The 23,529-nt window shown below is 58.8% G+C and overlaps 1 protein-coding gene across 2 annotated transcripts in view; it reads right to left on the reverse strand.

Moving 5' to 3' along the window:
- NACC2 (NACC family member 2) overlaps window positions 1-23,254 on the reverse strand; it is a 93,912-nt gene extending 70,658 nt beyond the window's left edge. Inside the window, exons 1-3 of one of the 2 annotated variants that reach the window (XM_063650066.1) lie at window positions 11,769-12,473; window positions 11,010-11,121; window positions 10,740-10,816 (exon numbers count right to left, since the gene is read on the reverse strand). The gene's annotated coding sequence lies outside the window, so the exon portion shown is untranslated. Of the gene's footprint in view, window positions 1-10,739; window positions 10,817-11,009; window positions 11,122-11,768; window positions 12,474-23,117 lie in introns of those variants that run through there. The other variant, XM_054501908.2, reaches the window with a different exon arrangement.
- Window positions 23,255-23,529: the final 275 nt, after the last annotated feature.

Below are 23,529 nucleotides of genomic sequence, written 5' to 3' on the forward strand. Positions count from 1 at the left end.
GCTCATGTCTGTAATCCCAGCACATTGGGAGACCATCGTGGGCAGATCACTTGAGGCCAGGAGTTTGAGACCAGAACGGCCAACATAGTGAAACCCTGTCGCTACTGAAAATACAAAATTAGCCGGGCGTGGTGGTGTACACCTATAATCCCAGCTACTTGGGAGGCTGAGGCACAAGAACTGTTTGAACCCAGAAGGCAGAGATTGCAGTGAGCCAAGATCACATCACTGCACTCCAGCCTGTACAACAGGGCAAGACTCTGTCTCAAAAAAAGAAAAGAAAAGAAAAGGCCAGGTGTGGTGGCTTATGCCTGTAATCCCAGCACTTTGGGTGCCGAGGCAGGCGGATCACCGGAGGTCAGGAGCTCAAGACCAGCCTGACCAACATGGAGAAACCCTGTTTCTACTAAAAATACAAAAAATTAGCTGAGTGTGGTACATGCCTATAATCCCAGCTACTTGGGAGGCTGAGGCAGGAGAACCACTTGAACTCAGGAGGCGGAGGTTGTGGTGAACCTAGATCACGCCATTGAACTCCAGCCTGGGCAACAAGAGTGAAACTCCGTCTCAAATAAATAAATAAATAACCCCAAAATGAACTGGAGACTTAAACATAAAACTAGAGGGGAAAGAAAAAAACACACAAGAGAATAAAATATCTGCAGAATCTGGAGCTAGGCAGAGAGTTCTTCCACAAAAGAAGAAAGTGATAAACTGGACTTTATCAAAATTTAAAAACTTTTGCTCAGCACAAGACACGGGTAATGGGATGAAAAGGCAAGACACAGGCTGGTAGGAAAAACATGCCAGGAACACATTTAACAAAGGACTAATATCTAGGCTACATAAAGAATTAATTGGCCAGGTATGGTGGCGCATGCTTGTAGTCTCAGCTACACAGGAGGCTGGGGTAGGAGGATCACTTGAGCCCAAGAGTCCAAAACCAGCCTAGGCAACATAGGGAGACTTCGTCTGTACGAGAAATAAAAATAAACTAGCTGGGCATGGTGGAGTGCACCTGTGGTCCCAGCTACTTGGGAGGCTGAGGTGGGAAGATCGCTTGAGCCTAGGAGGTCAAGGCTGCAGTGAGCTGTGGTCTCGCCACTGCACTCCAGCCTGGGTGACAGAGCAAGACTGTCTCAAAAAAAAAATTTAATAAAAAATAAAAAATGACCCCAGTAGGAGCTGCAGTGGACGGGGGTGTGAGCGTGGATCCAACTGTATCAGAGCATAGTTCTGCCCATCAGGGGAGAAGAGGCGTTTGTCTCAAAGTGAAATGCACAATTGGTCTCAAATGCCAAAGAGAACAGGAAAAGACAAAAGACTCCAGTGGATGTATGGACAACCCAAGAATGTTTGCAGAAAGTCGACTTGATTTCCCTCAGTTCATAAGACCTGGAAATAAGGAGTATGAAAAGCAGCCGCGTGTGTGCTACAATTTTGGCACAATTTGCTCAGTTTCAATGGGTCTATTCCTAATTGTTTTAAAGGTGCTTATGCATCCTCTACTGCCAAGTACTGCATTCGCGTCCAAGCAGGATTTGGTGTTCTGTCTGCTAAAATGCTGCCTGGTCTTGGAGTATCTGGTCTGCCCAGAAACAGGGTCAGCAGTAAGCAGTGATCCTTCCCTCTGCCCTGAAAGCAGACCCTGGCTCTCACCGAAGTAACCAACAGGGCTTTGCACAGACTCTGTCATGTCCTTGACTATTTTTTTTTTTTAATTAAGATCTTGGCCGGGCACAGTGGCTCGTGCCTGGAATCCCAGCACTTTGGGAGGCTGAAGCAGAAGGAATACTTGAGTCCAGGAGTGAGACACCAGGAGAGATGGTGAGATTATAGTCTCCACAAATAATTTGTTAAAAAATTAGCCAGGCATGGCCAGGCACGGTGGCTCACGCCTGTAATCCCAGCACTTTGGGAGGCCGAGGAGGGCAGATCACGAGGTCAGGAGATCAAGACCATCCTGGCTAACACGGTGAAATCCCGTCTCTACTAAAAAAATACAAAAAAAATTAGCTGGGCGTGGTGGCGGGCGCCTGTAGTCCCAGCTACTCGGGAGGTTGAGGCAGGAGAATGGAGTGAACCCGGGAGGCGGAGCTTGCAGTGAGCCGAGGTTGCGCCACTGTACTCCAGCCTGGGCAACAGAGCAAGACTGTATCTCAAAAAAAAAAAAAAAAAATTAGCCAGGCGTGGTGGGACACACCTGTCATTCCAGCTACTTGGGAGGCTGAGGGAGGAGGATCCCTTGAGCCCAGGAATTCGAGGCTACAGTGAGCTATGATCCCACCACCGCACTCTAGCCTTGGGCCACAAAGCAAGACCCCGTCTCAAAAAAAAAAAAAAAAAAAAAAGAAAACAGGCCAGGCACGGTGGCTCACGCCTGTAATCCCAGCACTTTGGAAGGCCGAGGCAGGTGGATCATGAGGTCAGGAGATCAAGACCATCCTGGCTAACATGGTGAAACCCCGTCTCTACTAAAAATACAAAAAATTAGCCGGGCGTGGTGGCGGGCGCCTGTAGTCCCAGCTACTCGGGAGGCTGAGGCAGGAGAATGGACTGAACCCGGGAGGCGGAGCTTGCAGTGAGCCGAGATCACGCCACTGCACTCCAACCTGGGCGACAGAGCGAGATTCCATCTCAAAAAAAAAAAAAAAAAAGAAAAGAAAACAATGTTCTTCATTAAGGTTCCTTATAAAGATGTTAATAATTTCTGAGGTTATTTAAAATTATGTATTATCCCTTCAATGAACACAGACGGGCAGGTCAAAACCATTCCTCGTTCTCAGTCACGGCAAGGCTGCCTGCCTTCAAGGACCCAATCTCAGGTTCAACACTGACGACTGTGCCTCCGCCAAGTCAGACGACGCTGGACCTTCCCAACGACCATCCCCTGACTCCCAGAGGGCCCATGTCAGTGGTCACATTCTGTTCCCAGCTCACCTGCGGGGCTCGGGGATGTGTCACTCAGCCTCAGCGTCTGCATCTCACACAGAGCAGCAGGAAGCACGGCCTTCCCAGCCGAGGCGGAGTCAGCAGGGCGGCGGGGGGATGCTGGCGGGAATGGGTTCTCGCATGGTCTCCTTCTGGGAGCCCGGGAGCTCTGTCCCCCACTCACTGTTGCGTATGGGGCTGGGGGAACAGCAATCAGATCCTCACGAAACAGTGACATGTTTCATGTCCTCAATGGCAGCTTCTGCTCCCTCAAAGAGGCAGGCCAGGAAGTGGGGAGCCCCAGGTGTGGGTGCAGCAGGCTGCAACGCCCCCCACACACAGACTTGGCCTCAGACAGCCGTCACACTGCACCAGGGAGGTGGCCAGGACTCCAGGACACATTCTGGTCCGGTCCGGCACTGACCGGGATGAGGGTGAGCTGGCTGCGGCCGCCTGGCTGGGATATTGGGGGGAAAGCCTCCCCAGCTCCCCCGAGGCCGGCTGCTGCAAAGTGACTGAAGCACTCGTTACAGGGTGTCCACTCTCCCCAGGCTTGGAACTCGGAAGCGAATGTCTCCCCGAGACTGTTTCCCTTTCGTAGCCGTAGGCAGCGGCTCCGTGTGAACCTGCCATCTCCTACATCACGGTACGGTTTCTCAAACAGACCGCGCAGCTGGGGCCAAGCCCAGGCTGTCGTGCCTGAGGAGGACGCATCTCCTTCTATCGGGCATAGGCCCACATTCAGGGTTCAGGGTCGCGGGTCCTGCGGGAGCAGAGTCTGCAGGCCCCCCGCCCCAGGGAAACCTGTGCTGATGCTGTCCTGAGCTCCCTGTGCCCGGCATTCCACATGTGGGGAGGCCACCCTTATGCAGACTGCACCCAGGGGAGGAGACTCACCCAACACCCACAGGCCCTGTCGGTGAAACCTCAGAGACAGGGGTCTTGGGTTTGGGCTCCGAGGCTCGGGACACAGGATTCAATAAGAGCAAAGTCATCCCCTCTGGAGTGAGAGGCTGCTGAAAACGGAACCCAGGCTTTCCTACAAAGCGCCCAGGAGCAGCCCCGCAGCCCTCCATGTGCTCAGTGCCTGTGGCCGTAGCGCTGCTGCCCGTTCCTCTGCTGCATCTGTGACAAAACTCGGAGACACCTGCTTCTCAAAGCCCTGCCTGAAGGTTATCTGTGGTCACAAAGAGATCCTGCAAAGAACAGTCATCAAAAACTTGGAAATAAAGTAAACAGGCACCCTTCGCGGCCTCTGCCTGATTTGCAACTCAGTAGTGATGACACCCTGTACTCCATGACATCCTAAGTCTCATATATGCAACCAAAAGAGAAGCAAATGATTTCCATCCAGTAGCAAAGAGAACCCCAAGGGGCAGCGTTCCCCGGCCCTGCGGAACTCGAAGAAGTGCTGTAACTAACCGAACAATCTGTCCAGCCTCCTCTCCTCAGTGACTCTAAACACCCAGTTCCTCAAATGTTCTGTGAGCCAGGTTTCCTGTCCACAGCATGACAGAAATGAAATGAAATTCTGACGCACCCCCCAGCCCGGTGAACCACAAAGACATTATGCCAAGTGAAAGCTACCAGGTACACACAGACAACGCCACGGGGTTCCACTCACACGCGGGCACCGAGCAGGACAGTTCAGACAGGAAGCAGAACGGAGGTTTCCAGGGGGCTGGGGGACGGCGGAGGGGAGTTGGTGTTCAATGGGTGCAGTTTCGGTCAGGGATGATGAAAAAGTTCTGCAAACAGAGGTGAGGGTTGACAACCATGTGAATGTTCTTACTGCCACTGAACTGTGCACTTAAAAATGGTTAAAATGGTAAATTTCCTGTTGTGTATACTTGACTACAATTTTTTAAAAATGTATTGGCCTGGTGGTGGCTCACACCTGTAATCTCAGCACTTTGGGAGGCTGAGGCGGGCGGATCATGAGGTCAGGAGATCGAGACCATCTTGGCTAACACGGTGAAACCCCTTCTCTACTAAAAATACAAAAAAATTAGCCGGGCGTGGTGGCAGGCGCCTGTAGTCCCAGCTACTTGGGACTAGGTGGAGAATGGCGTGAACCCAGGAGGCGGAGCTTGCAGTGAGCCGAGATGGCGCCACTGCATTCCAGCCTGGACGACAGAGCGAGACTCCGTCCCAAAAATAAATAAATAAATAAATAAATAAATAAATAAATAAATAAGCCGCGTGTGGTGGCGGGCGCCTGTAGTCCCAGCCACTTGGGAGGCTGAGGCAGGAGAATCGCTTGAACCCGAAGGTGGAGGTTGCAGTGAGCCAAGATTGTGCCACTGCACTCCAGCCTGGGCGACAGAGAAAAAAAACAAACAAACAAAAATCAGCCAGGCGTGGTGGCCGGCGCCTGTAATCCCAGCCACTTGGGAGGCTGAGGCAGGAGAATCACTTGAACCCGGAGGTGGAGGTTGCAGCGAGCCGAGATCACGCCATTGCACTCCAGCCTGGGTGACAGAGCAAGACTCCGTCTCAAAAAACAAAACAAAAAAAGCAGAAGAGAAACATCGCCTTTGGCAAAACAAACAAACAACAAAAACCCTAACAGGGCACAAAGGACATTGCTGATAAATCACGCCTCATTAAAATAGAGAAAAATAAAGACCAACACTAAGAGAAAAAACAAGCTGAGAAGGACAGACCTTTGCAACGTGTATCTTCAGCAAAGGGTGTGTGGTCAGAGTGTGGAAAGAATTCTACAAATTCTACGAATCAATCAAGAAAAGGGAAACGCACAGAGGAGGGAGGGGCAAGAGCCCAGAACAGGCCCTTCACAGAGGAGAAGGTCCCCAGGCAGTGACACCTGAGCAGGAGGTAGCTGTGCGGTCACCCGGGAAATGCGAGGGGACCCCAAGGACTCCGGCCACACCCACATCGGGGAGCAGACAAGGGGGCAATAAAATTGTGCTTAAAATTATTTATAAAGTAATAAAAGGTAAGTGAAAGTAGTTTGAAAACTGAATAAGGAATCAATGATGAACACTGGCTTGTGCTTTATACACAAAGGTGCGTTTTTAAGAGTGAAAACCATGTAAATAATATCAGTCCAATCAGAGTTTTTTTTGGGGTTTTTTCGTACTTTTTTAAATAGAGACAGGGTTTTACCATGTTAGCCAGGCTGGTCTCAAACTCCTGACCTCGTGATCCACCCGCCTCGGCCTCCCAAAGTGCTAGGATTATAGGCGTGAGCCACCGCGTCCAGCCCCATCATAGTTCTATAATCACGAGGATTGCAGTACTATCTTTAAACAATCCATGCATGAGTTTACAGACACAGTGGTAGAGGGTGGGATGGACCAGGCACCCACTCAAACCCTCATCCCCAAGGCCGGGTGCATACCCACCCCACCTGGCAGGGGGTCCCCGGGACCCCCACCCCCCGCAACCTTGTGGCCAGCCCCACTCGCCTGCAGGCCAGAAGACGCCAGAATTCCATGAAGCTCAGTCCCTCGGAATGCAGAATTCATGAGGGGGACCGGCACATCTGGGGGCAGGTTCTCCAAATAATTCCGGCTCTCTCCTTTCAGGAACTAAAGGCCCAGGCTTTTCCATTTAATCTTTAAATGGCAATCTTTAATACAGGTTTTTCCATTTAATCCGTAAAGTAAGCTCAGGGGAAATGCCATTACCCTGCTGTACAGATGAGAAAACTGAGGCTTGGAGTTGGGACGTGGCCCGCTCACTGGCCCTGGAACTGTACCTGGATGCACAGACAGGACTCCAGGGGAATGTGCTCCTACGCCATAAACCTGTGCGAGGCAAGAGGGGCCAGCCCAGCCCCGAGAGTGGGACAGAAAAGGGCGTGGGAATGGCCAGGGGACAGGTCAGGCGCCTGGATCTCAGCCATATTAGAGCTGAGCAAAGCGAGCCCCTCAGGCAGGGCTGTCATCACGAGTGCAGCACCACAGCCACCGCCGCGTCCTGGTCCCCAGTATGCACCCCCAGCGTGGTCTCCTCCAGGAACTGAGGCTCTCAGGGGCCGGGCCTCTCGCCCCTTGTCCAGGCGACCCTGTGGGCAGCAGGGGAAGCCAAGGCAGACTCAGGAGCACACACCCATCCCTGCGGGGAGCAGACGCCCTTGGCACTGTCGCCGACATGATGCCGCGCCGCCGCCGCCCCTCTCCTATTCCCTAACGGTTCCCGAGGGAGCACTGAAGGTAAATATGTTCATTTGACTTCAATCATAGCTTCTTTTTTTTTTTTTCAGTGCACGCAGTATTACTTTAGAGCACATAACCTGAGATCTATTCACGCATGTCTGTGCGTCCCGTCCTTAGCAAGAGAAGGCTTGAGCTCCTGCCAAGAGGGCTAGGGGCTGAGGAGGCCACAAGGGGCAGACATACCCCCAGGGTGGGCACTGCACTCTCTGAGCTGAGGGGGAGACCAGGGAGAGGCAGGGCACTTGCCCAGAGTCCCACACCCAGGAAGGGCTGCCTGGCACCCAGCCACCTTCAGGCCTGATGCAATGGAGTGACATCCTCTGGCTTCCAGGCAGGAGACACTCCTACAAGCCCAAGATGCCAACTGCAGAAGCCAATGCGTGGACTCCGGGGGCCCTGCAGGTGCAGCCAAGGAACCAGGATCTCCAGACAGGCCCCAGTCTGCACAGGCTGGAAGCCAGCAGGTGCATGGGTACCCCATGGCCTGCTGAGAATGACACGAAGGAACAGGCTGACTCACTGAGTGGAAAGGCCACTTGGCCCTCAACCGAGGGCAGGAGAGAGGCCAGAGGCCCCCCAGAGCTCCTTCCTGGGGCCCTGCCATGGCCAGCACTCCCCAAATGCCCTCCAGGGTCACCAGAGCCCTGGAGCGTGGCTGCAGAAGCCAGATGGGTCTCAGGCCTCCCACCACCCATTCTGCTACTAGGAATAGGAAAGTTACTGAAATCTTGAAGCCTGTAAGATTTCAGGCCACCAGGACAGGCGGTAGCCGGGGAAGTCTCAACTTTCCAGGACCCCAAGGCCCCAGGGGCCAGGCCACAGCCATGCTGTGGAAGGAGCCGCTAGCCCTGCCACCTCTTCCCGAGGGAAAGCTTTTGGAGCTGTTCCCCAGGGAGAGGGGGCCCTCCTGGAGAGCTACAGTTGGGCTCTGCTGGCCATGGGGCTGCCTGGGCTAGGCCTGGGGCTGACACCCTTGGCCACCCACTGTAGTCACGGCCCAGCTGGCAGAGACACACAGTCCCTACCCAGGGCGTGGCTGCCAGCCAAAGCCCATGCCACTGTGCCCCGCAAAAGCCAACGGTTTGACCACAAGGGCCTCCTAGCAGGGGCCTGTAGCCACGCCACACCAGGGGTGGTGCCAGAGCGGCACTGCACCCCCAGCCTGTACAGCCTCATCCCAGCAGGGCCCCCGCACCCATCTCTGTGCTCTTCTTCTCTGAGCCCAGGCCCCTTCGCTGCCCCTACATGGGATGCCTCCTCTCAGGGCATCCAAAACCCAACCCAGGTTCTAGGAAAATCCGCCCAGCAGCCCACTGCAGTGGGGTATTAAAAACGTCTCTATTAAAAATACAAAATTAGCTGGGCATGGTGGCACACGCCTGTAATCCCAGCTACTCGGGAGGCTGAGACAGGAGAATTGCTTCAACCCGGGAGGCAGAGATTGCGTGCTGAGATCGTGCCACTGCACTCCAGCCTGGGTAACAAGAGCGAAACTCTGTCTCCCCACTCCCTCACTCCAAAAAAAAAAAACAAAACTCCAGCGCTACTGCCAGCACACCGCCCCCACCCCACAGACCGCACAGAATCAGCCCAGGAAGGACACTCCGTGGAGCTCTTGCTTATCTGATTTGGAGGCCGTGGAGTGTGGGGTAGCTGGGGGTCTCCTCCTCTCCAGACACGTGGAGATGGGGGGCCGTGACACACACCCAGACCCCAGTGGAGTCACTGCAGAGGATGCAGGGAGAGCAGACGGCAGACGACCACAGGCCGGCCTGTGCCCGGCGCAAACTCCAGCCAGCTGCATCAGGCCCCTGGCAGAGCCGCCCCTGTGTGCCAGGGTGCCAGGACCCAGCTGCTCGAGAGTAGGTCGGGGGGACACAGGCCTGGGACAGGCCCAGGGTGGCAGCCCCTCCTGCTGTCTCCCACCCCAAGCACATTCAGATTAATGGAGGTGACGGAGGAGGAAGTTTTCATCCCAGAACACCACGGGCCCAGGGTCACGGATCACAAACGGCTGTGGGGAGAAGAAACGCACGCTTCCCATATTCTCGTAACACAGGAAACCATTCCCAGAGGAGGAAGGCCAGACCAAAGGGACCCTCGGTGGCCGCCGCTGGAAACCCAGGGCAGTGGGCCAGGTGGACTCAGGCCCGATGGGCGCTGGGGGCTCTGCAGGACAGGGCAGGGGTCAGCATGCCTGGGCTCGGCCTGCAGAGTGACCGGAACGACCTGCACACCACACTCCCCAAACCAAGGTGAAGCCAGCCACCCGCTGGGCTCCCCATGGCCCGGCCCCGCCCGCTCACAGCCATGGTTCCCATCGTCCGTGCGCGTCCTCCCAGCTGGGAACTCGGCACTCGGACCTGCTCTCTGAGTGCAGGGTGCCCAGGAAGGCGGTGCCGGGTGTCCGCTTCCACCTCGGGCTGTAACAGAATTCCCTCGTGACGTTTCTTGGAAATCAGTGGCTGTAATCACAGCTGCCGAATCTCTGCAAAGGCCTCTCAGCTGCTGGGTTTTGGTGTAATTATTACGAAAGCGCACTGAAAGTGAGGATGAGCCGAAGTCTCTGGGAAAACCCAAGGGCCCAGGGAGGGCAGCTGCGGCCCCCAGGCCAGGAACACAACACAGCCCCTCCTGGCTCGGGCCCCAGGGCACCATCCCCACCAAGTGGCGGCAGCAGCTGGCCCCTGACCAAGCTCCCTCTACCTGGATGGCACCTGGCCCAGGTAACCAGACAACACCAGGCCGAGGGCAAGGCGGGGAGGACAGCCAGCCCCCACCCCCGCCCACCGGACCCCTGCTGTCTTTGCATCGCTTCTCGCAGTCCAGCCCACCTGCAGCAGCACCCCGAAACCCCAGGGCCCCTGCAGAACTCGGAGATCAGGTTGGAGCTGACGTGAGATCCAGGCTGCAGCAAAGGCCGATCTGCCCTGGCCAGGGCCTCCCAACCTCCCTGGGCCCATTTCTCCTTTTACAAAATGGGGGCACCAGCCATTCTCCAAAGACTCTCCACCCGAACACGACCTGCTGGGGCCCTGGGTCAGCTCATCACTAAAGCAGGTGACCGCCCAGGACTCCCCAGCAGAAGGGAGAGGGGGGGCTGAGGGATGCCCCCTCTGTCCGTCTCCCCAGGGTCTTCACCCTCAGGACCATCGGTGTGGCCACGCCACGGCCTGACGGGAGTGCGCGGGGAGCCTCACGTCCCACACAGGCTTGGGAAGCAGAGGCCACCCCAAGGCCAAGTCCGGGCTCTGCCCCGCCTATGCCACGTGCTGAGCCGGGGGCTGGGTCTCCGGGATGCTCAGATTCACCTGCCTCCCCACCATGCCTGTGAGAGGTCTGGGCAGGTGTGCACAGGGCCGAGCTGATGGTGGCCCTCATCTCAACAGGGTCACCATCCATGAAGCACTGGGTCTAGCCCGCGGAGCCCGACAAACAAAACCAGGTAGAGCCGAGGCGTCTTAGCAGGTGCTGCTGAGCTGATGGAGACCCTCCACCTGCCAGGCCGGCGCTGCCTCCACTGACCTGCCTCCCATGAAGCACCCCTCTTGCCAGCACCCAACCCCAACAGGGGCGCAGCCCTCAATCCAGCATGTGCACCATCAGATCACGGCCCCCTCTCACCGGCGGGTGGGGCTGGCTCTTGGCCAGCAGATCCCACGGACGTCCCGTTCTCTGGGTGTTGACTGCCTTCCCTCTCCCTAGAAGAAAAGACAGACGCCATCTTCCATAAGCAGCTGAGTGTATTTCTGCTCATTTCCCACCGTGCATGGCCCTCTCTATGCCTAGGATTTTGTGCTGCCTGCCTCACTCCTGCCAGATTTCAGGGTGAGGGGGAAGACGCCGTGTTTTACGGCTGCCATAACTTCTGCCCCATTAGACATCTACACTCACATGAAAGCGACCAGATTGATCCGACGACCGAGCACTTCACACGGCAGAAGCTTTCTGGCACCGCAACAGAAACCTGAGGGCCCTCTTCCTCGATGCCAGAAACAGGGCCACCCTGCTGGAGCAGAGGCTGTGGCATCACATGCTCCCAACAGAAGAGCCAGTGGCCACAGGGCTCAGGGGAGCTGGTGGGGGTCAGAGCCCCCGGGGTGCCGCTCTCCTGAGTCCAGGCACGGTCAGCGCTTCACCCCAACCCGAGCCTGGGCACGCGGAGGTCATCTCCTTGCTCGGGGAGGCAGCACCGCCCTCCCTTCCTTCCCAGGCTGGGTTGGGGAGGAGGCAGCTATAGAGAAGAGGGAGTGAGACAGGTGAGCACTTTGGCCTTCACCCCTGTACTGGGAATAGCATCTCCCCAAAATCCACATGCACCCCAAACTCGAATGTGACTGTATTTGGAACCAGGGTCTTTGCAGATGTAAGATCAAGTTCACATGAGAGCTTCCCAGATTTAGGGCCCTTCTGAGAAGGGAAAACGCGGACACCTGTGAAGACCGCCGCGCAGAGACCAGGCCGAAACTGGCATGAGACGGGCATGAGCCCAGAGCACCACGGGCGGCCGGCACCACGCTGCGGAGGCAGGCGGGGGCCCCGAGACACTGTGGCCCCCACCGCTGCGCAAGAAGAAACTCCTGCTGTTTCAACCCCCCACCCCGCCCCTCCACCTGTTAGTGGCACCATGTTCCGGCCGCCCACGACACTCACCTCGACCGCTGCTGAGGGGACCCTGGGCCCGGCTGGGTTGAGGGCAGATCTTCTCAGACAGACAACGTCCACCAAGAACCTGGCTGGCCCAGGCAGCTCGGGGGCCCAGAGACAGATGCAGTCAAAGCTGAAAAAGCCTCTTCGCCTCACCCCAACTTCTCCCTCATCACTGGGCAGGGAGACCCAAGACCTGGCCACAACCCCATCTCCCAGTTCCTCTACAGCCCCACAGCCCGAGGAAGAGCGGGAACGTGCGGAAGGCGGTGCCCGCCGGGGGTGTCCCTCACTCACAGCGGCTCCAGGGACAACTGAGGGACGAGGATCCAGCCAGGAGGGGACCCGTCTTTCCGGGAGCAGTGGGTTCCGATGAGACCCTCAACACCCACTCACCAACCTGCAGCCTCCCCGCTCCCAGGCCAAAGACCTCCACACCCAGACCTGGTCCTGGGTAGCCAACCCCTCCCCTGCTGCATGCCCCAGCCCTCCTGTGTCCAGTCCCGCCCCCATGCACACCTGGGGCCTTCACCAAAGGCGGGTTGCTGGAGGGTTGCTTCCGAGACTCATCCATCACACAGACACTTCCTATGCAATGCCCGGTCTCCAGCTGGTGGGGCAACGTCCAAGGAGGCGGTACCTCTGATGTCCCCGCCCAAGACGCGAATCACCAGGAGGCCACAGGCAAACCCACCTCGAGGGTCCATCTATCAAATCTGTCAAAGTGGCCCAGACCTCAGAGTCAGGGTCACGAAGGCCACGGAAAGGCTACAGAATACACCAGGCTGGAAGAGCCCAGAGACACAGCAAGACTCAAACAGACGCGCACGCCACGTCCACAGCAGCAGCACCCGACAGCCAAGAGGCAAGTGGCCCCAGGGTCCGCCAATGGGTGACAGTCAAAGGAAATGGCAGCAGGCGCATACCCACACATATACATCACGCAGCCTGGAGAAGGGACGGGCTCCGCCACTCCCTCCAACCCAGAGGAGCCGTGGGGACAGGGTGCAGAGTAAATGAGCCAGTTACACAAGGACACCCCCCGTGGGACTCCACTCACAAGCAGTCCCGGAAGCAGGCCCACAGAGACAGGAAGTAGAAAGGTGCCTGCCAGGAACTGGGGCCAGGATGGGGAGTTTGTGTCTAATGGGGAAAGAGGTTCAGTTTGGGAAGATGAAACAGTTCTAGAGATGGTGCTGAGGGCAGTGCAAAAATGTGCATGCTTCATTCCACTGAAAAAGCTAAAACGGTAAATTTTATGTATAATTAATTAGAAAGTTTTTTAAAATTTGAATTTATAGCCTGGGCAACATAGGAAGACTCCATTTCTACATTTTTTTTTGCAAGACTGAGTTTCCCTCTTGTCGCCCAGGCTGGAGTGCAGTGGCGCCATCTCAGCTCACTGCAACCTCTGCCTCCAGGGTTCAAGTGATTCTTGTGCCTCAGCCTCCTGTGTAGCTGGGATTACAGGTGTGAACCACTGTGCCCGGCCCAAAAAAATTTTTTTTAATTAGCCAGATGTGGTGATGCACAAAATTTTTTTTAAATCAACCATGTGTGGGGATGCACACCTATTGTCCCAGCTACTCCAGAGGCTGAGATGGGGAGATCACCTGAGCCCAAGAGTTTGAGGCTGTGATTGCACCACTGCACTCCAGCCTGGGCAACAGAACAAGACTCTCAAAAAAAAAAAAAAAGTTTTTAATTAAATTTAAAGAGACTCAACAAGTAACTGTACTGAGGGGTCTGCACTGGATCTGCTGGTGTAAGGCCAGGAGGGGCCTGGGGGACGGCTGCCAGGGGGTGGGTACAGGCAGGTGGCGGGCAGGTGGCGGGCAGCCCTCAACCCGCACTGGAACAAGACACACAGGTGTGCAGGGGAGGTTTACTCTCAAATCGTTCGGGAAAATCTTTGTACAATACGTGCTGTTTTTCCGTAAGTTTAATTACTTTATCTTTTACCTTTTTTCTTAAACATCTGAAGCAAAGTCCCCACCCTGCCAGTGCTGGGTAGCCAGGTGGGGTAGGTCCCTCCACAATCCTGGACTCGCTGTGGAAACAAGGGGTTGGCAGAGCCCAGAGGCCAGGCTCCGTGCAGGGCAGCTCCAATGGGAGGGGCTGGCAGAGCCCGGAGGCTGGGCGCCGCGCTGAACGGCTCCGATGGGAGGGGCTGGCAGAGCCCAGAGACTGGGCACCGCGCAGGGCAGTTCCGATGGGAGGGGCTGGCAGAGCCGGGAGCCCGGGCGCCATGCAGGGCAGCTCCGACGGGCAGGAGCCGCCTCCAGGCCCCTCACCTCGGGCTGGAGAAAACCAAGTCACCCCCGGGGACCCTCGTTGGACATTCTAAAACCTTCAGAAGCCACTCCCTGAATGTGGCCAGGACCCTCCATGGGCCTTCAGAGCAGCAAAGCGCAGTGCTTGCCTTCCCATGACAGAACCCCCACGCCGTGCAGCTGGGGACAGGACAAAGGGCACACGCCCCCCGAGGCCTCCCACTCAGAGCTAGGAGGGGTTTGGGGGTGGGGGTGCCTCTGTTTTCCTGCATCATCAGGAGCCTGGTGAGGCCTAGGGCTGAGCCCTGGGGCAGCTGCTGGTCTGGATGGCACCGGGCCTGGCTCCTGAGGTCCCAGGTCTGGGAACGGCTGGGCTTCCCTGAGGTCTGGCTTGGTGTGGGCCCCAGGGACGTCGCATGCCCCCAGCTTCCCGACAGCCGTCTGCCTGCCAGCACCCAGCCACGGCCCCACTCTGGGCTCCACTGTGACCCACACGCTGTCATTTCCAGGCCACTTCCTATGACATGGACTCACCACCTAAACTGGGTTACGATAATTAACACGAATCCTGTTCCCAAACTTACATAACCGCAGACGACAACGCCGACTCCTAGGAAAACCCTCCCCCACCAGCGGCCCCGTTTCCCTCCCACCACCCCCGCTCAGCTTGGGCCTGGAGCCGGCCAGTTGCACTGGTTTCACGCCCGTCCAGGTGCCGTCCCAGCAGCGGCTGCTGTCTGTGCCTGGCTCCTCCCACTGTCCTGGGCAAGTGCAGAGCCAGCCCCCCAGTGCCCTCTACGCACTAAAGGCTTTCTGCCCCTCCCACGCCACACCGGGGGTTCGCATCTACCTGACCCTTTGAATGTGGCCTTATTTGGAAACAGGGTCTTTACAGATATCATTAGTGAAAGGAGGGAAGATGAGATATCCCGGATTTAGGGTGGACCCTAACACACATCCTTATAGGAGGGAGAGGTTTGGACACAGATGCAGAGAAGGAAGGTGGCCGTGTGAGGACGGAGGCAGAGACTGGGCCGATGCTTCCACATGCCAAGAAAGGCCCAGGACAGCGGCAGCCTCGGGAGCTGGAGGGCGGCGTGGGACGGAGTCTCCCTCAAAGCCTCTGGAGGAACCAGCCCTGAAGATGCACAGTGTCAACTCCGGGCCTGCAGAACTGGGACAGGAGCACTCTCTGAGGCTTCCTGCCACCAAACCTGTGGCCTCTGTCCTGGTGGTCCCCGGAGATGGATACCCTGTCCCCCTCCAACACACCCCAGGGTGCTGGAAAAGCCCCTTCCCTCCTCCTGGCCTGTCACCTGCACAGCTGCAAATAGACACCCTGCCCTCCTGGAGCTGGCAGATCCCCACGGGGACCCCCAGAGTGGCATTCGCAGAGGTCAGGCCAGACCCACAGGAAGGGAAGGCGACAGAGCCAGCCCTCACAGGGCCCGGCTGGGGAAGGGCCCTGCAGCTTCTGGGGCCGCCTGGGAGCCCTCTCTGGGTCTGCCTTGGGCTGGTCCAAGACCTTCCTGGTGACCAGAAAGCAGGGTACTGTACCCCATTCGGAGCTCACAGTGGGAAAACTGAGACCCAGGGTGGCCATGGTGTTTGCCCAGCTCCCACCACAGCACGGGGGAAATGAGGCTCGAATCCCAAGAGAACACTTGCTCTCCAACCCTGGAAGTGGCTGCTCAGCTGAGGACAGCCCAGGACGGCACCGGCAAGATCCCCGACGAGGCCCCAAGCGCCCTGTCCTCCCCGGTCTGAGCTGCTCGAGGGAGGGCAAGCCCTCCCCATCCCTCGTCTGCTGCCCAAGGCCGGCCATGGCCCAGGCAGGCCCAGTTTCCCGCCCTGGGGACTCTGCTGGGAAGTTCCGGGAGGTGACCTGGGGACTCTGCTGAGAAGTTCCAGAGGTGACCTGGAAGATGGGCACCCCCAGTGACCGTCATCTCATGCACGGAGGTGAGTGGTATTCGGGGACTGTCGGGCTTGTACGGTCTCCAGGTGGACACTGGTTCAGAGAGCATCAGCAGCCCCTTGGCTGTGTGGGGTCAGGGGAATTTTGCTCTAAACATGCTCTGTCCGGCTCCCTTACAGTGGGACGGAGCCTCTGGGGAGAATCTTGAAGCTGGGAACTGTACCACTGCCCACATCAGGCCCAGTTGGAAGGTATGACAGGGGCAGGGGACACACTGTACTCAGCAGGGTGGGAGGGACCCTCAGACCCCACTCCCTGCCTCTCTCCCCTAGGGCACAAATTTGAGTCCACACAACAATGCTGGATCCAAGCCACCGACCACATCTTTCCCGGTAGCTGCCCCTGAGTCCCTGGAAGCTGCAAAGCCATAGTGGTCAGTCAGCAGGACGAGCCACTGCACATGGACATGGCCCAGTCTGTGGCCAGGGACTCTTTCTCGGGGGCACTTGGGGCTCGTGAGGACCCAGGTCCGGTAACCACCACAGTCAGCCATGGTTAACCATCAGCAGGGGCCTCACTGCCATCCCAACCACAATGGCCTTGTTGAGGCCCCCACCCAGCCAGCCAGGAGGCATCCTGGTCTGGGGTCACTGAGACACAGGGAGGCAAAGGACTTGGTCTTTCCTAACCCACTGCTTCATGCCTCCTAGGGTCCCCTCACCACAGATGAGGGCTCAGGCCTGGGCGTGGAGGGTGGGATGGGCAGAAAGGACAAGGGCTGGGCTGTCCCACAACGGGACCTACCCCAAGCCCGGAGGGGAGCCAGCCCAGCCCCCGGCATCCTGGGAGAAGGTTTCCCGGAGGAGACAGCAGGCAATTTGCATAATATTCTTTGCAAGTTAATATCAGCCTCTGATAATGATCTCGGCATCGCGTGGAGCGGCTGAGGCGGCTGTTACAACACTAAGTAATCATATTTTAAATTATGTTTCCCTTTATAGAAAGGTGTTGCAAAAACACACAGACACGAAATCTGTCTGTTGCAGCCCCGCTGCCAACCACCTGACCAGCTTTCGGTTACGCGGTTACGTTTGCAGCACTGCAGCCTGGGAGAAACAGAGGGGCGGCAGCCACAGGCTACCCCCGGGCCCCCACCCAGAGCCTCCCCCTGCCAGGGGACCCTCCCAGCTGGGGACCCCACCCAGATCTGAGCCAGGCTCTGGCCAGGGCCCACGGCCTCAAAGGAGGACCCACAGCCCACATCTTCCTGAGGTCCCCATGGCCCTAGGAGAGAGACAAGGGGGCTCCCCCTCCCCATAGCCACCCCCCTTGATGGAAACCTAGCACCCACAAAGGCCTGACTTCCAGGCGAAGGGTAGTGGGTACAGATTTCAGAGAACTCAAGGCCCTTCAGGTTCTGCTCTGCCTGAGCCTCCATGTCACCCCCCCAAACCCTGCCTGGTGGGGGGGCTCCTGTTAGCCCCTCCCCCAGCGCTGGGGGCCTCTCCTCAGGAAGGTGAACCCAGCCTCGGGGTGCCCTCCCTCCTCTGAGGCTCCCCCAACTCATGTACCTCTACACCACTTGGCACATCCACAGTTGGGGGAGGCCCTGGGCGACCCTTGTCCCCATTCAGAACGGGGGACCCCAGCCCCAACAGAGTGAGTCATGTTCTTCTACTTTCCCTCTTCATTTAGGAGCCACGGCCGACCACTCAACCTCTATTTTCTTAAAAGCTTTTTTTTTCCTTTTTTATTAAAAAAAAAAATCCAATTATAGCACAAATCTCTCAGCAGGGGTCAGTGTGGAAAAAGAATAGCCAAAGTTAATGGACATGACACAGGCAAGATTAATGCCTAAAGGGTTTCAAAAGTTGTGTGATGCGGATTTCATTAACATTTTAATTGTAATGTATCTTTTTAATCTTCTCTCACCCTAATGGCTTTATATCCAAAAAAAAAAAAAAAAAAAAAAAACCACGAAGAAACTGCTGACAACAACAAAAAGTATCAATATACAAAATTTAACAAAGGCGCTTAGCTGTGCAATGGAAATGAAATTAAATGAGCAAAACTCTGTTAAAGCTGATTTTTTTAACAGCACAAAAGTCAAGAATTCAGCAAAGATGGTAATTCCCCTTTCTTGGTACAGACACCAACCAGGTGGTAGAAGGGAGACAGGCACAGCCCCCGGGGCAGGTGCCCAGGGCCTGGGTGGGGGCCCTGCCAGAGGGGATGCCTCAGGGGTCCCTGGGAGGAGGAAGATGTGGGACAACTTCCTTCTGCTCCGATCCAAAGGCAGGGCCAACGCTGACTCCCTCCAAGACTGCCCCAGAAGAACCAAGGAAGGCCCACAGCTGTCCCCTGACTCCAGGCAGTGCCCAGGAGTGAGGAGGTAACTCCTCCAGAAAACACCAGCCCACTGGGAGGAGGCCCCAGGACAGTAGGGGTGGGGAGGGAGCATCTAAAGTATCACTGTAACGAGGGGGGCACTAGCATTTTGTGGGGTGGGGGCTGGGTTGCTAGCAAGTCTCCTCTCAGCAGGCACCCAGCTCCCAACGCCCTCCGTGAGGGACCCCAGGCAGCTCTGGCCAACAGCACAGCCCGGATTCCAGCCTCCAGCTTCCAACATCAGCTCCTGAAATGTACTCAAGCCTGACTATGGAGAGCTGGGGGGATTTTTATTTTCAATCAACAAACATTTCTTGAGGCATGACTATGCTGAGGCTGATGCTCTACCCCTTCACAGACCACACCAGGGAGGCCACCCCCAGCCCAGGGCCAGGCTGCCCTCGGGGCCCCGGTGGCTGGGCTGGGGCCGGCCAGCCCTGGGCTTGGGAGACATCCCTGCAGCTTGGCTTGCTGTTCACCCCAGTGACTATATATGGGCACTTTCAGGCCCCTTTGTTCCCCGCCCCCAGCCCTGCCTGCTTCCCAGGCACAGGGGCAGGAGCTGGGCGGGCCCAGGAGCTCGTGGCCGTCCATGGCGCTGTGCCTTCCTGGATGCCAGGGCCCCGCACTGGGGGAGGGGAGATTCCTTCAGAGAGACCCGGAGCCAGCCTCTCCTCCCCGTGGGTCCCTGCAAACAACGTCTGGAGAAAAGCCTGCCTCTCGTTCTCCCGGGAGACTCCATGGCGTCCTCCTCTTAAAGGGTAATGAGCCTCACATGGGATTCAGCAGCTTCACTGGCCCAACAGCCCCCAGGCCAGCCCCAGCCGGCATGAAGGCGGAAAGGCCGGGCTGCCCACATTCAGCCTCCAGCTCCTCGGAGGAGGCAGATGATGCTACTCTGTAGCAGGATGGCCTCAGGGAGGACGGGTTCCTCACTCAAGGTCACACAGCCTGGGCTGGGCGTTCTCCCAGGAGACCTGAGCCCAGGGTTCTGGCTGCCAAGTGCTCCAATGAGGACCCAGGCCCAGCAAGCAAACACTGGGGATGTGGTGGGGCCCCAGGAGCCCTAGGTCAGGGTCCCAAATGCCCTCCCCTACTCAGACTAGCTCCCAGGCTGATCCCCTGTGTGGACAGGGGTGAGTGCCGGTCCCAGAGTTCATGTCCCCAAATGACAAGCATCCAATCCTTCCAGACAGATGCCTTCATGCCAGCCCACTGCGCCCTGCTGAGGCCCTATACAAGGGTGGGTGCTTCCAAAACCCAAACTGTAAACAGCAAACGCAGGAAGGCCACAGCTGAGGGAGCTGGGGCTCCCAGCAAATGGGCAGCTGCAGGTGACACAGTAAGGAGCCCCAGCCAGCCAGGAAGCATATTTTACAAATGATCTCATCTCACCAAGAGCCAGGGCTGGTGAGAGCAAGGATTTGCTAAAAAACAAAAAAACAAAAAAACAGAGGTCGCCAGGATCCCTGCCCTGCGAGAGAGGCAGGGGCAGGCGTGGAGCAGCAGCCCCTGGCCTGGGTAACCCCACTCCCCGGCCCCCACAGCCAAGGCCCAAACAGCCTTCCAGTCAGATCTCCTTGGTGACTCTGGACAGGCTGAAAGGGAAATGAGATCCACCTGGGGGTTAGGGGGTGCCTCAGGGAGGCCGGCATGGGGGCCACACACAGCTCTGAACTGGGGCCCAGTGGAGAGACAAGAGTAGAGAAAAGCTGGCCAAGCTCCCCCACCCAAGGCCTGACTACCCACCTCTGGGAGGACCAAGGGCGTGCCCAGAGAGGATGCCAGGAAAGGAACGAAACGCTGGGGAGAGGGCACTTCGGGGAAGGCCCAGGACCCAGGGAGCTGGGTCTGCAGACACTCACCGCCGGGGAGCCTGACCAGAGATGGGGTGAGAGGCCCCAGTGAGCCAGCTCTACACAGGTTCCCAAGCCCCCTCATCAGCCCCCAGTCAGACCAGACCCAATCAGACCTCACAAACTCCCGCACCTGCCCACACACATCAGACGGCGGCTCAGGTCCAGCGTCCAGACGGGCTAGCACTACTTCTCCCCTGCCTTGGAGGACGCTCCACAGCCTCACACCACGGGGCTTTGCTTCTCCTTCGAGCCAGGCCTGGAAGTCCAGCCCCAGGTTTCCTCAGGCCAGGCCAGAAATGTCACCCTGAAGTGTAAGGTGGCCTACCTTGTCCTTAGAACCACAATGGGAGGCTGGTCAGCCTGGGCCACTGAGGCAGGGACATGTGCTACCAAGGTGAAGGTGGACTGGGCCGGAGGAGCAGCAGAGTCAGGGGGCCCCATAGTCAAGTTCCCAAATGTGTTCGTTACACTGGGGTCTGTAGAAGGCCTTGGTTCTCCAGAGAAACATGCTGGTGTATCCTGGGGTAAGGGGTGCTACCTGCTGCCCCCCCGTGGACTCGGACCCTCATCCCACCGGCCACAGTCCAACTGGATCTCTGAACCCACTGCATGACCCTGCAAAGGGGATGGAGTGACCCCAAGGGGCTGTGAGATGCAGAGAGGCAGCCTGGGGACAGTGTGTGGAGGTGGCCAGGACAGGGCTGGCTGAGGAAGGAACATGGGCTCTGCCCCACTGACGGTGGCCGGGGCCACTGGGCACTTGGTGCCCTGTGCGTTCCAGGGACACAGGTCAGAGGCACAGACCTCAGAGGAAGGGGCACGGGGGGAACCCTGGGAACTCAACATCCCGGAAAGGACACCTTGGTTCCCGTTCCATCCCTCGGGCCTGGGAGACCACACTGCCCACAAACCAGGAAAGCAGGACTCCGGAGGCAGAGGCCAAGAGGAGCGCAGGCCTGGAAGAACCGCTCAGCACCAACATCGTCACTGTTGTTTCATGAATAATGCAGCCTCATGCTTTAATTGGAAAACACAGGGAGGATTGAAGAATTTTTTTAAAGTCACCACTAGCCCCCCGCCCAGGGCAGAGCGGCCCTGCGCACCCTTCTAGCAGCCGGTGGTAAAGAACAGAGCCTGTTCTCGCAGCCTGTAGCAGCCCAGCTCCCACTGCTCCCAGCACGAGATCTCCTGGGCGGCTCCTCCGCCGCAGTGGCCGCCTTCCCGCCAGGCCGGGGCCAGCACCATCGAGCCCTGGGTGTGACCACTGCGAAAGGATCCCTGGCCACTAAGACGTGACAAGCGATACCTTGTTCCACTCTCTGTGCCCGTTCCAAGTGGCTTTGCTGAAAGGACAGGGGGCCACCACCTTGGGTGGCAGCTCCTTGTATTTCCTCCCCTTGGACTCTGGCCCAGCTGCCACCCAACAGTGACCCCAGGGGAAAATGCCAAGAGGCCTCTTGGAGGGAGGGGCTGGGCAAAGCCCCACAGAGGACCACACGGGTGCTCCAACGGTGGCCGGGAGACGAAGGGGTGGGTGGCTGAGAGGTGGCGGGTGGGGCGGGGGCTGCCTGAACCTTGACCTAACTCTAGGCGCCCCTGCTGGGGGTGCTACAGGCTAAAACACCCTGCAGAACGCTGAGCTGAGTGTCCCACTGGAGAACAGAAGGGAAGGAGGTCAGCAGCCTGCCAGACGAAAAGAGAGGTGAGTGAGAAGAAGGGGCGACCTGGAGGGACACGGACTCTGGCAGGAGAGGGCGGCCGCGCTGGCGGGCGGGAACACCAAGGTGCACGCGCTCCGGGAGGCAGCTCCACGGGATGGGAGTCCGGGCTGCCTTGGGCACCCCCGGGTCAGCACCCCCGCGACACACAGGAAGGAACGCGCAACAGAGAACGCAGCTCAGGGCACCCAACGGCCCACCGAGACGGGCCCACCAGCACGTGGGTGAAACACCTCCAATCCGGAGGCCCCGCGCGGGGGTTGGGGGAGGGAGTGGAACGGCCTGGGAGGCCAACTCCAGGGACCGGGCCTCGCGGCCTTCAGACCCACAGGTTTAAGCGGCCCCACGACAAGAGTCCAAGACCAAACTTCCCCCAGAGCCTGGCAAAGGGGCTGGGAGGTGACCTCTGACCTCCGACCCCACACAATCCCAGCAAGAGAAGCAGGAAACTCCGTCGGAAGGCCTCGGTCCGCCCTGGCCGTGCGGGGTGCGCGGCGGGCCCCGGGCTCCGCTGAGTTTCTTAGAGAAGGGGCTGGGGCCCCCCGACCTCAGCTCCCCTGAGGCACAGAAGCTGGCAAGAGGCGGAGCCCCCTCCCTCTGCGGCCGGACCCCAGTTTCTCCCCAGGCTGGGGCGCGCGTGGGGGAGGAGCGGGAGGCGGTGACGACCCACGAACGGGCCCACCTGGACCGGGAGGGCGAGGCGCGGGCCCGGCTGGGCCAGGCAGCTGCGCAGATGCGCCGGGAGGGGTGGGTCCCTCCGCCCTGGCCCCGGGCCAGTCCTGCCCGGGCTTCCCCACCCGGAGAGCTGGATCGGCCAGTCGGGTCCCTGGGGAGGCCGCGCGGGTCCCCAGAAATCCAGGGAAACCCAGCAGGCGGCGGGGAGCGCCCCGGGACGCCCAGAGCCGGGGTCTCCCCGAACGCGCGGCTCGGCGTCCCGGCCCGGGGTCGCGGGCGCCTCCGCCGGGACACCCCGGCCCCGCCCGGCCCCCCTCCGCGGGCTCCCGCGGCCGGTTCCCGCGCGCACGCCCGGGCCGGCGCGGAACTCGACCGCACCCGCCCCGCGCGGCCGGCACTGCGGCAGGGGGCCCGCGCCAAGTTGGGCGGCCGCGGAGTTTGCGGGAAGTACGGGCCCGGCCCGCGGGACGACCCCGCCCGGCGGCGTAACCCGGCGGCGGCCGCGCGCGCCAAGTTGGCGGTACCTGCGGGCGCCCGGCCCGGTCCGGCCTGGGCAGCTGCGGCGCGCCGCCCGCGGCAGGAAGTGCTTGGCGTCCCGGCGCTCCGGCTCCCATGGACTTTCTCCGACCTCGCCCAGCACCGGCGGCCGCACCGCGGCGGGGGCGGGGCGGCGGCGGGGGAGGTGCCCGCGGGCCGTTAAAGGGACAGCGCGCCGGCCGCGCGCGCGCGCACTGGCAGCCAGGTGGGCGCCTGGGGTCGGGGCTGGGGGCCGGGGGCCGGGGGCCGGGAGGGTCCCCAGTGGGGGCCGGCGGGGCGTGGGGAACCCCGAGCGCGGGGGAGGGGAGGCGGCAGCTCCTCGCCCCTCGCGCGTCCTCCTTCCGGAGCTGCCGGCGGTCGACCCTGCGCGGGACACCCGGCGGGAGCCGGACGCGGCGG

Source organism: Pongo pygmaeus, chromosome 13, assembly GCF_028885625.2.
Source record: "Pongo pygmaeus isolate AG05252 chromosome 13, NHGRI_mPonPyg2-v2.0_pri, whole genome shotgun sequence".
Classification (NCBI taxonomy): Eukaryota; Metazoa; Chordata; class Mammalia; order Primates; family Hominidae; genus Pongo; species Pongo pygmaeus.